Here is a 14,192-nt window from a genome sequence, read left to right as displayed (position 1 = left end):
TGCTTTCTTTATGGTGGATCTGGCACGGAGCAGCAGGGTGCAGCCATCTTATAAATAAAACTTCTTGGCTTGAAAATACATGTTGACTTAAATCTGTAAGATGCCATTTTTTTGCCTATAATTTTACAAAAATATTTAAAAACACAAGACTCAATGTTGAACAGGGAGTGATAGTGTCAAAGTCTGCTGGTATGAGTGTGAATTGATGTAACTTTTCTTTATGCTTACGTGTGTGTCAATCAAATGCTTACTATATCCAAGCACTGTTCTAAGAGCTTTTCTGACATATTTAATCCTTAAAAGAACCCTCGAAGTTAAGTATTATTTTTATTTTTATTTCCATTTTATACTTGAGTAAACTAAGGCTCAGGCAGGTTATCTAAGTTGCAGATTACAGAGCTGGGACTCTAGAAATCATTTTGATGAAATTCACTTACTTAATGCACATTTTCTGTCTACTGTACTGTAGTTATATGCTGGGTGCTAGTAATACAGGAGTAACAAGATAAATAGTCCTCTTGGATAAAAAAGGAAATGTGGAGATTAAACAGATAACTTCACAAGCAATAACCATGCCCCGCATGATGGTGTACACCTGTACTTCCAGCTACTCAGGAGGCTGAGGCAGGAGGATTGCTTGAGCCCAGGGGTTCGAGACTGTAGTGAGTGTGATTTTGCCTGTGAATAGACACTGCACTCCAGCCTAGTGAGTGTGCACAACATAATGAGACTCCAGCTCTAAAAAAAACCCCAGATAACTTCAGGAGATTGATGCTAAGAAAGAAGACGTTCAGGTGCTGTGGGAGTGATAGAAGGGAACTAAGATAGTCTGGGGTGGGGTGGGGAAGAGAAGGTCCCCCTGAGCAGGTGACATCGAAGCTGAAGTTGATGGAGGAACAGCAATGAACCAGGTGGAGTGGAAAGCGTTCCAGACAGAGGGAGCAGCATGTTTGAAGCCCAGAGATGAGGAAGAGAAATGGAAAGTCCAGAACAGCAGGTAACAGGGAGAAAGAGGAACGTAAGAAATGATACAGGAAATTCACCAGATGTGGTACTTTGGGAGGCCAAAGCAGGCAGATTGCTTGAGGCCAGGAGTTCAAGACCAGCCTGAGCAACATAGTGAAACCCTATCTCTACAAAAAAAAAAACAAAAACCAAAAAACCCAAAAAATTAGCCAGGTGTGATGGTGCTCACCTGTAGTCCCGCTTACTCGGGAGGCTGAAGTGAGAGGATCACTTGAGCTCAGGAGGTTGAGGCTGCAGTCAGCTATGATTATGCCACTACGCTCCAGCCTAGGCGATAAAGTGAGACCCTGTAAATAAAAAAAAAAGAGAGAGAGATAGGAAACTCAGCAGGGGCCAGATGGGAAGGGATTTGCAAGCTATGTTAGGGGTTCTTAAGGATTTTCTTAGGGCTGTAGGAAGTATTCAAATAGTGACAGTATCAAATTGTTATAATATTCAAATGGAAAAAGTTTTTTTTTTTTTAGATGAAGTCTCACTCTGTTGCTCAGGCTGGAATGCAATCATGCGATTTTGGCTCACTGCAACCTCCCCCTCCCGGGCTCGAGCGATCCTCCTGTCTTATCCTCCCAGGTAACTGGAATTGCAGGTGCCCACCTCCATGCCCAACTAATTTGTGTATTTTTGGTAGAGACAGAGTTTCACCATGTTGCCCAGGCTGATTTCGAACTCCTGAGCTCAAGCGATCTGCCCATCTTGGCCTCCCAAATTGCTGGGATTACAGGCATGAGCCACCACGCCTGGCCAAAACGAAAAAAGTTTTAATGATGGAAGTAATACGTGCATGTTAAAAACAATGCATATAGAAGGGCTGTATAACAATAGTCCCCCGTTCTACCTTACTTCACCCCTACACTTCTCCCTAGGGAAAACAACTTTTAAGTTTTTCAGCTTCTTTTTTTTTCTGGTGGTTACCTTCGTGTCTGTAAATGTGCATTGCTATCCATCGGGTTCTCTCGGAAACAACGATGGAGATTTGTGCAGGTGGCTCTCTGAGGAAGCACAGGAGCATTATCTGTAAGGGAGAGAGGGGTCGCATCTGGCAGAGAGACGTGAACTGCGATGAGACATATCAGGAGCCTCAGCCAGAGCCATGGGGAGTTCTCAGCCTGGGATCACCTTCCCAAGTTATCCTGAATTGAGCAAAGCGGCCATGAAAAATACCTGAACTGGTATTTAGGTATTATGAATTGAGGCTCTGTGAAGTTGGGTGAGGCAGCTGCTTTTGCTGAGGGCAATGCCTTTGAAAGACCTCAACTGTGAGTCCTTGAGTACAAGAATCCCAGCAGCTGGGGGAGGAAGCAGCCCTGGGGTAGTGACCTGGGTGCAGCCACAGTATCCATGCAGTTTAACCCTTGCACTGCTTGGATCCATTCGCTTCATATAATAATTCCATCCCATCCTTAAACAGCCTTTTCAGGATTCTGGTTATCTGTTTTCTTGGAGAAGCTTTAAAAAGGAAAGTTTCCTAACAGGACAAATTACAGCCCCATTAGCACAGTTGTCCCAGGGCACATCTGATAGGTAACCCTTGTTCCCTATTCTGGATTGCTCCTAGCCTCAGCTAGCACCTCTGCTGACCTCAGGGAAGACACAGCTTGAGGAGTGTGAGCCCCTGGCCGTGTGGTCTTTTCAGGCTGTGTCTGCTGCACTTGCCCATTTACCATCAAAATTGCACTAAAAGATGCCCCAGGGGATCCCTTGGATTCTATCTGAGTTGTCTCTGCAGCCCTGCCTCCTCCTTATCATCAGATATGGAGAGATTCACTCTGCTGGGGGAGCAGATCTTTTTTTTTTTTTTTTTTTTTGCATGCTGGTCTCTTGGCAGTGGTGTAGCTTAAAGTTTAGTGGGTGCTGTGGTGAAAGTGTTCTGCCTCTGGAAACCATGGCCCCTGGAAACTCAGAGCCTAGTGTTATCGGGACAGGAAGCACAAATTTCCTAAGTGGGTCACTGGAAGTAATGGTAAGCATGAATATCCCTACTTCTAACCTTTAGCTCTTGGACACATGCATTTTACCTTTTGGAGACATAGTATCATGTAACAGTCATTGGCTTAATATGTATATCACACGTCCTGAAGGATAGTGCCCAATCCTAGCAGGGTGTCATCTCTAAGTTGATACCTTAGCTATGTCTTCCAAAGACTATTCCACAGATTCATCAGGCTGGCAGCTTCTGGGTGGTGTGGTATATGATAGGGCCAGTGGATCCCATGGTCTTATGTCCACTGACACGTCTTTGCTTTAAAGTGGGTCCCGTGGTCTGTTGTGATGCTATGGAAGATCCAATGCTGACGGGTCAGACAGTATGTGAACTCTTGGATAGTACGGCTAGCTCGGGCACTGCGGGCAAGAGAATCAAACTCATACCCAGAATATGTCAAATGAATTGATCTGTCCTGTCAACGAATTGAGCCCTTTCCAGATTTTGGTTTGAGAAGGGTCCAATGTAATCCACTTGCCAAGAAATGACTGGTTGGTTTCCTTCAATGATGATGCTAAATTGGAGGCTCAGCACTGAACTCTGTTTTGGCAGTGGCAGTAGCTGGATCAAGCTTTGTGAGTGGGAGCCCACACTGTTGTGCCCAGGTCTAGCATTTACCATTGCCACCATAGCTACTACATTCATAACCCCACTGTTTGAGTGCTGGGATGGCCATGGACAGAGGCTAGTTGACTTTAACTGGCCAAGTCATTTTCTTCTACTTTGTGTTGTGGTGCCTCTTCCACGACGGATGTTCTCTGCTTGGCGTTCACTGCGACACAAAGATCTTTACACCTGGTAACGACTCCCATGGGTCCATACGCATGCCTCTTCCCCAGACTTTCTGTCCCCAATCTTCTACTCTTACTTGTTCCAGGCCCCTGATCAATAAATCAAGCCACTCACCCCTGCTCATGGATATCTATATATTCTGATATTAGGCCAGTTCTCTTTCCACATAAAGTGAATGAACATGTACAGTGGCAGAAGCTCTGCCCTTTGAGAGGATTTCCCTTTACTACTCTTTCTTTTTCTTTTCTTTCTTTTTTTTTTTTTTGAAACGGAGTCTCACTCTGTTGCCCAGGCTGGAGTGCTGTGGCACCATCTTGGCTCATCGCAACCTATGCTTCCAGTGCTCAAGCAATTCTTGTGCCTCAGCCTCACGAGTAGCTGGGACTACAGGCACGTGCCACCATGCCCAGCTATTTTTTTTTTTTTTTTTGAGACGGAGTCTGGCTCTGTCGTCCAGGCTGGAGTGCAGTGGCCGGATCTCAGCTCACTGCAAGCTCCGCCTCCCGGGTTTATGCCATTCTTCTGCCTCAGCCTCCCGAGTAGCTGAGACTACAGGCGCCTGCCACCTCGCCCGGCTAGTTTTTGTATTTTTTAGTAGAGACGGGGTTTCACCGTGTTAGCCAGGATGGTCTCGATCTCCTGACCTCGTGATCCGCCTGTCTCGGCCTCCCAAAGTGCTGGGATTACAGGCTTGAGCCACCGCGCCCGGCCAGCCCAGCTATTTTTTTTTGTATTTTAGTAGAGACCGGGTTTCACCATGTTGCCCAGGGTGGTCTTGAACTCCCGAGCTCAGGCAATCCACCGCCTTGGCCTTCAAAAGTGCTGGGATTATAGGCGTGAGCCACCACACCCAGTTCCCTTTACTACTCTTTCAAGGTCGTCTCCTACTGGGAATGCAGGACTGCAGGACTGCAGCATTCCATTTTTGGCTTGCATCCACATACTAAGATGACATCTGTCAAGGAAGCTCAGGCTTTATTCTCCTCTGTCGGCTGTCTTCAAGAATAGCCCGCCAGGCAGCCACAGGTTGAACTGAAGGTGAAGTATTAGTGTAGTAGTGGTGGATGATGGAGGAGTCTGGGCCCTGTGCTTCTGCAGTTGCTGCTTGTGTCCTCTGTCACTGCTTATGCCTCAGCCAGACTGCATTCCTTCCATCTTGCAGTGGATTGTTGCGCCCACCCAACCTCATGACTTGGAAGGTCTGATACTGCTTAGCTTATAATGGGCAGATCCAGTTTAATGGTCAGTTGATGTCCCATTGTCAGTTACTCAACTTCTTCCTGTGTCTCTACTCTAGTAGCATCCCAAGAGCTGCTTTTCAAATGGCATATAATTCTCTGCTGCAGGTAGAATGGCCTTGTTCCCGAACCCTAGGTATCAACATTGTGATTCTCCTACTAGAACTTGCCATAAATTCCAAAAGCCATCTTTTCCCACCACAGATACTTCTAACTGCCACCAGGGTTACTGGTATGTGGCCCAAATTGCAGAGGGGCTTGTACCACAGCATGGACTTGCTGCAGAGCGCTTTACTGCTCTGGGCTCCATTCAAAGCTGTAAGAGCTTTATGTCACTTGGAAATGAAGAGGCCTATAAGGCATTGTCTTTCTTCATGGTGGGGATGGTGCAAGTATGATAACATAGCCTCTACTTTGGAAGAAATGGCCTGGATGGTCCAAGACCTTGCACTCTTAAAAAGGACACCTGGCCAGGCGTGGTGGCTCATGCCTGTAATCCCAACAGTTTGGGAGGCCGAGGTGGGTGGATCACCTGAGGTCAGGAGTTCAAGAGCAGCCTGGCTAACATGGTGAAACCCTGTCTCTACTAAAAATACAAAAGTTAGCCGGGCATGGCAGTGGGCACCTGTAATTCCAGTTACTCAGGAGGCTGAGGCAGGAGAATCGCTTGGGTCCGGGTGGCAGAAGTTGCAGTGAGCTGAGAGCATGCCATTGCACTCCAGCCTGGGCAACAGAGCGAGACTCTGTCTCAAAAAAACAAAAACAAAAACAAAAACCAAAAAGCAGAAATGTAAAGAGTGTAATTGAACTGCTTGCAACGCATGGATAAATGCTTGAGGGAATGGATACCCCATTCTTTAGGCTGTGCTTATTTCACATGGATGTCTTTATCAAAACATCTCATGTGCCCCATAAACATATACACTTACTAGGTGCCCACAAAAATTAAAAAAAAAATAATGCTGGTGCTTATTTATTAGAATGCATTGGCAAATCCTCTAGGCCCTCCTGAGGGACAGAGTCAACTGGCGGGTTTTCTGGTATTTGAGAGGAGATTCATTCTAGCATGCTCACTCTCTGATCCTTTTCAGTCCTTTCTCCATAGTCTGCCACAGCATTTCAGACACTCTACTTCATTTAATGTGGGCCACCACTTTTACCAAACTTTCAAGAGCCTTCCTAGCAGCGGATTAAATCAGTCTCCTAGGGTGCATACCAGGTATTAAATCTCGTGTCATGAGAGCGCCCCCACATTGACGAAGCCTCTTCCATTCAGCTTTACATTCTACCCCACTTGATCCCCATGCCGCCCACAGGCAAATGCCCCAGGTCTTGCCAGTCCACATCAGTGGGGTCTTGGCATATCAATCTCTCTCTTCTCTCAGCAGCCCCAGCACTTCCTCAGTTGGGTCATCTTGAGAATTGACTCTAGTGATTGATCTGATGGCCAGGAGGGGAGGTGAGGGCAGATTCTGAGACAGGCTAATAATGTTGTCTTGTAAGGTACCTTCTTATATGAAGCCTAGGTCCAGCGGGTTCAGGGGAAACTGGAAGTTCAGGGGTCTCCATCACATTTGCTCAGCCTCAGGGTCCCATATCTTCCTTATCATGGCCCTGATTTTGGCATAAGCAACTTACCTAGGCTAAGAATTCCTCCTCTGAAACTCTTCCACTTTTATGGAGAGTGCCTTCTAGCTGCAGGAGATGAGGTCCTCTTTAAATCCTGCTAAGGAAGCCAGCCTCTGACTGACTTTGTTTTAAATTGGTGACTAGTTGATATGAGCTTGTCATTTTCTCTCTTTAACATATCAGTGGTTCTAAGCAATGGTCACCCAATTTCACAGTCTTCATCGTTACTATTTACCTGAACTTCTCCCATACCAGGGGCATTTCATAAGCCAGTGTATTCCTTCCACCTTAATCTTGGCCCAGTTCACCACAGGGACTGTAGCTACTCCTACCATTGATGATGGGGTCTTCATTGCCATCTGATATTCAACTCCAGAATCCCATCTTTAAAATCTACTTTTAAGGACCACTTCTAGAACCAACTAGTTTAGGATTGGTCCCCCAGCAGCAGAGTTTGGCATTGCAGTTCTTGTTCAAGTGATTTGGTGAGGGAGCGCCCTCAGGTGAGTTCTGTAAGGGAGTAAGGACGGCACTGGATGGCACGTTAGAAGAGGAGAAACAGCTAGTTCAAAATGTGGGTTCAGCTGAGGTCCAGCCCTAATCTGATCTCCAGGGGAGCTCTGGAGCAAGAATGCCCCCACTGAGTTGTCCCACCTAGAGGCAGGAGACTGAAAATCTGTATTCCCCTATCTGTCAGTCATTGGCTGCAGGATGCCAGGTAAGGCAGCTTCCTGGAGGTGGAGGGCAATTCTCAGGTGAAGAGTGTTGCTGTGAAGCTATTAGCAGTCAATACTCACAGAAGCCAGGGGATAGGTGCACTGAGCAGGTGAAGGGGATGCGACGGGGCACCAACAACACCTGCTACAGCATGCAGGTGCTACAGCATGCATCTCTAAACACTGATTTCCATTTCCTATCTGGTGAGTTTTATGTAAATGAAATCACTCATACCTTGTGTTTGGTGTCTTTTGGTCAACATTAGATTTCTGAGAATCTTATACGTTGTTGTTTGGGCTGTGTTCCACAAATTTTAATATGTTGTATTTTACTTATTCAGTTAAAATATATTCTAATTTCCATTGATTTATCTTTGACTCTTGGGATATTTTGAAGTGTATTGCTGGAATTGGCATTAAGAATAGACATAATTCAATAAAACAGAGTAGACAGCACAGAAAAGGACCCTAACATATATAAACAATTGATTTTCAAGGAAAGTGCCAGGATAATACAATGGGAGAAATGGTAGTCTTTTCAACAAATGGTTTAGGAAAAGCTAGATAGAAATCTGTAAGGAAAATAATGAATTTCAATCCTTACCTCAAACTATGTGGAAAAAGAGAGAGAGAGAGAGAGAGAGAGAACTTGAAATAAGGACCTAAATGTAAAAGCTAAAACTATAAAACTTGTGGAAGAAAACATAGGATAATATCACTATAGCTTTGGAGTAGGCAAAGATATTTTGGGATACAAAAATAGTAATCATGAAAGGAAAAAAAGAATAAGTTGGCCGGGCGCGGTGGCTCAAGCCTGTAATCCCAGCACTTTGGGAGGCCGAGACGGGCGGATCACGAGGTCAGGAGATCAAGACCCTCCTGGCTAACACGGTGAAACCCCGTCTCTACTAAAAAAAAAATACAAAAAACTAGCCGGGCAAGGTGGTGGGCGCCTGTAGTCCCAGCTACTCGGGAGGCTGAGGCAGGAGAATGGCGTAAACCCGGGAGGCGGAGCTTGCAGTGAGCTGAGATCCGGCCACTATGCTCCAGCACGGGGGACAGAGCGAGACTCTGTCTCAAAAAAAAAAAAAAAAAAAAAAAAAAAAAAGAATAAGTTATACTTTGTCAAAATTAAAAACTTCTGTCTTTTGAAAGATTCTATTAAAATGAAAAGGTAAGTCACAGACTAGGAGAAATAATTTACAATATGTGTATCTGACAGGGGACTTGCATTCAAAATATATAAGTAACTCTTACAACTTAGTAAGAAGAAGGCAGCCCGATAAAAAATTGGGCAAAGGATATAAGTAGGCACTTCATAAAAGAAGACATACAAATAGCCAAGAAGCACATGAAAATATTCTCAACATCATTAGTTGTCAGGGAAATGCAAATTCAAAACACAATGAGATACTACTATACACACTCTGAAATGGCTAAAATTAGGATGACTGACAATATTAAGTGTTGAAGAGGATGTGGAACAATTGGAGCTTTTTTACTTTGCTGGTGGGAGTGTGGAATGGTAAAACCACTTGAAATAACAATGGAAAAATGGTTTGTCAGTTTCTTATAAAGTTAATATACTTTTATGTTATGACTCAGCAATACCATACCCAGGTTATTTACCCGAGATAAATGAAAACATGTGTCCACAAAAAGATATGTATATGAATGATCACAGCAGTTTTAAAAAAATAATAATGGCAAAAACCTGGAAACAGCCCAAATGTTCAACAAGAGATGAATGAATAAATAAATTGCAGTGCATTCATAGCATACTACTAAAGCAATACAAAGGAGCAAACTACTGATGCATGCAACATGGGTACATCTTAAAAACTTTATTTTAAGTAAAGAAGCCAGACACAAAAGTGTATGTGCTGTATGGTTCCTTTTATATGAAAGTCTAAAACAGTAAGGTTTATTTATTATTATTTTAAAATTTATTTTCTTCTTTGTAGAGACAGCATCTCACCAGGTTACCCAGACTTTTTTGGACTCCTGGACTCAAGTGATCCTCTTGCCTCAGCTTCCCAATGCGCTGAGATTACAGGTGTGAGCCACTATGCCTGACTTAGAATAGTAATATTTAATTTACAGTGATGGAAAATTATTGGTTGGTTGGGGCTGGAGGTAGGTGGAAGATTGATTGCAAAGAGCCTTGAGGGGACCTTTAGGGGTGACAGAAATGTTTTGTATCTTAACTGGGGTGGTGGTTACACGAGTGTATACATTTGTCAAAATTCCTGAACTATATATTTAAAAGGGTGCATTTTATGGTATGTAAATCAAACCTCAAAAAAGAATGTACAAATAGACATATATACACTTACAGGAGAATGACTACAGAACAATGTCAAAGTAATAGATCACAGAGTAAAAGGGGAGGGGCAAGGATTGGTTGGTTGTTTTTTTCATTCTAAGCCTTCAGCAAATTGAATTTTTTTTTTTTTTCTTTTTTCCGGAGACAGGGTCTTGCTCTGTCACCCAGGCTGGAGTAGAGTGACATGATGTAGGCTCATTCCTGAGCCTCCCAGGTAGCTGGGACTACAGGCATGTGTCATGCCCAGCTAATTCTTTTAATTTTGTAGATATGGAGTCTCGTTATGTTGCCCAGGCTGGTCTCAAACTCCTGAGCTCACAAGTGCTGGGATTATAGGCATGAGCCACTCTGCCTGGCCAAGCAAACTGATTTTTTTTTAAAACAATGTCCTTATACTTCTTCACTAAAAAAATTAAGCGTAAATGAGAGGTAAAGAGGTAGAGTCGGAATGTAGACATCTCTTTTGAGAAGTTTTTCAGCGAAAGAGCAGAGAATGGGGCTTTGGTTGGAGGGGATGTGATTTCATGGGAATTCTTTTTTTAATGATAGATACATAAAACTAGGTAAGAACTCAATATGCTTATATCTTTTTTACAATTATAGAACCAAAAGGAATTTACAAGTTAAATCTAAAAAAATTCAAAACTAATTCAATTTAATGATATAAAAAAGACAGAATTGCACAGTATAATCTTTACCATGTACAATGCAAATGTATATTTATGAAAATGACTGGAAAAAAACTACAGTAAAATGCCTACAAAGATGGAACATGAATATAAATAGAACAATTTACATTTTCTTCCTATACTTTTCTACATGTTTGAAATTTTCTGTAATGAATATTTATTACTTATATAACGAAAGATAAGCATTTAAAAAAGAAAAGGATAATTGATGCTAATTTTCAAATAGGTATGAATCTAATGTGCATATATATTATATATATATATATATTTGAAACAGTCTCACTCTGTCACTCAGGCTGGGGTGCAGTGGCATGAACATGGCTCACTGCAGCCTCAACCTTCTGAGCTCAAGTGATCCTCCTCCCTCAGCCTCCCAAGTAGGTAGGACCACAGGCATGTGCTACCACACCCAGCTATTTTTATTTTTATTTTTATTTTTAAGTTTTGTAAAGATGAAGTCTCCGTATGTGGTCCAGGCTGGTCTTGAACTCCTGGGCTCAAACGATCCTCCTGCCTTGGCCTCCCAAAGTGCTGGGATTACAGGAATGAGTCACTGCACCCTGCCTAATGTGCATGTATTTTTGATATCAGCATGTGGACACACCCATCCTGCTTTTCCTAGCATTCACATGTCTTACTTATTTATGCATTTATTTGTTAATTTTTGCTTCTTTTGACTCAGTCCTCATGTCATTCATGCTTCTGTTCCTAGGTCCTCTCCTTAGCTTGAAGTCCTTTCCCTTCCAGCACCATACAGTTCTCAATTAGTTGAGATGGCACAGCCCAGAACAACAACTGGCCACCTAACTGTAATATAGTGCTTCTCAACTGGTAAGACACATGCCGCTTCCTATAACAACTATTCTGTAACATCCCCTTTACTAGGCTGAAAGGAAATCACAGAAAAGAAAGCGAGCCTCCACACACAATTTTCCCTCAAATCAATACAGTGCTCCTTGTAAAGAAGAAATACAAGAAGTGTATGATGAAATAAATCCTTTGGCATGGTTCCATTACAAGACAGAATAAGAGTCAGATTCTTGCCGTGTATGTATTATCCATGTAAATGCTCAGCTTCAAATGTATGCTATTGGGTGGTGCTGGTGACTCAAATACCACGGGTGCTTTAGTAATGTAATTTTCAAAAGCAGTAAACAACGATTGGTAAAGCTCTGAACAAAACAATCTTCCTTTAAATTATATGGTAGTTGCATGCTTGGAAAATTCAACATATATTAAAACCATGCAAAACATATTGAGTAAAATGGAGCTAGGGTCTAGGATCAGATATTACACATTTCGGTTTTCCAGCTTCATTAATGTCCCATGTGCCATTTGAAAGTCGTGTGGGATGTAGGACAATTCTTTGTTTTGCTGAACTGTTCCCATGCATTGCAGGATGCCAGCATTTCTAGCTCCTAACCACTAAATGCCTCTAGCATCTCTCAAAAACAATCCCACATATTTCCAAAACATCTTCCTGGGAACCGTGCCATCTCAGTTAAGAATCACTGTTTAGAACCTTCCTTCCACCTCGGTTTGCAGAACCAAGAATCGAGATCCCTCCCAACGTGGACAGAAGGAGGCAGCAACTGACTGGAAAATCAGTATTATGGACATGAATATACTTGGCATGAGGTGTCCTTTGCCCTTACTCAACCTGCACCACAAGCCTCTGGACCAGCTTGAAGCCTGCTCGGATTTCTGGCACTCTACTTAATCATGTTCTCCTCTCTGGCCTCCCAAATGATTCCTATCTCCTCTCAGGTTCCAGCAAACTTTCAGTCCTCAAGCAGTGGCCCTATTTTTTTTTCAGAATTGTTATTTTAAAAAAAAATTGTGGTAAAATACAAATAACAAAATTTATCATCTTAACTGTTTTAAGTATACAGTTGAGTAGTGTTAAGTCCATTCACAATTTTGTGCAATCAATATCTAGAATTTTTTTATCTTGCAAAACTGAAACTGTATACCCATTAAACATTCCCCTGCCCCCTCTGATATAGTTTGGATGTGTGTCCCTGCCCAAATCTCATGTTGAATTGTAATCCCCAATGTTGGAGGTGGGTCATGGATCATGGGGGTGGATTTCTCATGAATGGTTTAGCCCCATTCTCTTGGTGCTGTCCTCGTGATAGTGAATGAATTATTTCGAGATCTGGCTGTTTAAAAGGGCAGCACCTCAGCCAGATGTGGTGGCTCACGCCTGTAATCCTAGCACTGTGGGAGGCTGAGGCGGGGAGATCACCTGAAGCCTGGCCCACATGGTGAAACCCCGTCTCTACTAAAAATACAAAAATTAGCTAGGCATGGTGGTGCATACCTGTAATCCCAGCTACTTGGGAGGCTGAGTCATGAGAATTGCTTGAACCCGGGAGGCGGAGGTTGCTGTGAGCCAAGATTGTGCCATTGCACTCCAGCCTGGGGAAAAAAGAAAAAAAAAAGGGTGTGGCAACTTGCTGGTTCTCTGTTTTTCCTGCTCTTGCCATGTGATGTGCCTGCTTCTCCTTTGTCTTCCACCATGATTGTAAGTTTCCTGAGGCCTCCCCAGAAGCCAAGCAGAAGCCAGCATCATACTTCCTGTACAGCTTGCAGAGTACCATAAGCCACATAAACCTCTTTTCTTAATAAATTACCCAGTCTCAGGTATTTCTTTATAGCTATTTGAGAATGGACAAATACACCCCCAAAGCTGCAACAAACATCTATGTACATGTCTCTTCAGCAACTATAGCTGCAGGATAAGCTACTAGAAGAGAGATTGCTGAACCAAAGGATACCTGTACTTACAATTTAGACAGATATTTGTAAATTACCCTTCCAAAAAGTCATACCAATTTATATTAACACTGGGTATAAATGTTACTCTTTCATTACATCTTTGTTAACCCTGGGAAATTTTTTTCTTTCTTAAAAAGTGGTTTGTATTTTAATCTAAATTAATCTAACTAACATAATAGTCTAATAGTATTATGAAGTTTATAATGAAAACTAACAATCTCCTGCCCGCCTCCTCCACTCCTTAACCATCTGGAATTGATTTTGTGTACCATGTGAACTAGAGATTCAATTTCATTTTTTCCCCTCTGGCATTTTTCCAAGCTCCATGTTTTGAACATATTCTCCTTTCCCCACTGATCTGCTTATGCCACCTCCATCATATATCAAATTTTCATATGCATGAAGGCCTGACTTATAGGCTATGCATTGTCTCATCAGTTAATTTTTCTATCCTTACATCAATACCACATCATCTTAATTATTATATTTATAATAAGTCCTGGCATAGATTTATTCCTTGCCCTGCTCTTCCTTTTCCTGGCTATTCTTGGCTTTTTACTTCTCCATATAAATTTTAGAATCATAAGTTTCATGAAAAACCCTGCTGTGATTCTGATAGGAAATGAAACAAAGTTATAGATCAATTTGGAGGGAATTTATATCTTTATGATATTATTATATGGTTTAAAATACATGAATATGACATAGCTCTCTGTTATTATTACTATTTTTTTGAGACAAGGTCTCACTCTGTTGCCCAGGCTGCAGTGCAGTGGCATGATCTCAGCTCACTGCAGCCTCAACCTCCTGGGTTTGAGCAATCCTCCCACTTCAGCCTCCAAAGTAGCTAACACTACAGGTGCACACCACCATGCCCAGCTAATTTTTTGTATTTTTTGAAGAGAAGAAGTTTCGTTATGTTGCCTAGGCTGGTTTGAAACTCCTAGGTGCAAGTGATCCACCCGCCTCGGCCTCCTCAAGTGTTGGGATTACAAGCGTGAGTCACCATGCCTG

The sequence above is a fragment of the Macaca nemestrina genome, chromosome 12 (genome assembly GCF_043159975.1).
Source record: "Macaca nemestrina isolate mMacNem1 chromosome 12, mMacNem.hap1, whole genome shotgun sequence".
Lineage (NCBI taxonomy): Eukaryota > Metazoa > Chordata > Mammalia > Primates > Cercopithecidae > Macaca > Macaca nemestrina.
This window is presented reverse-complemented; position numbering follows the sequence as displayed.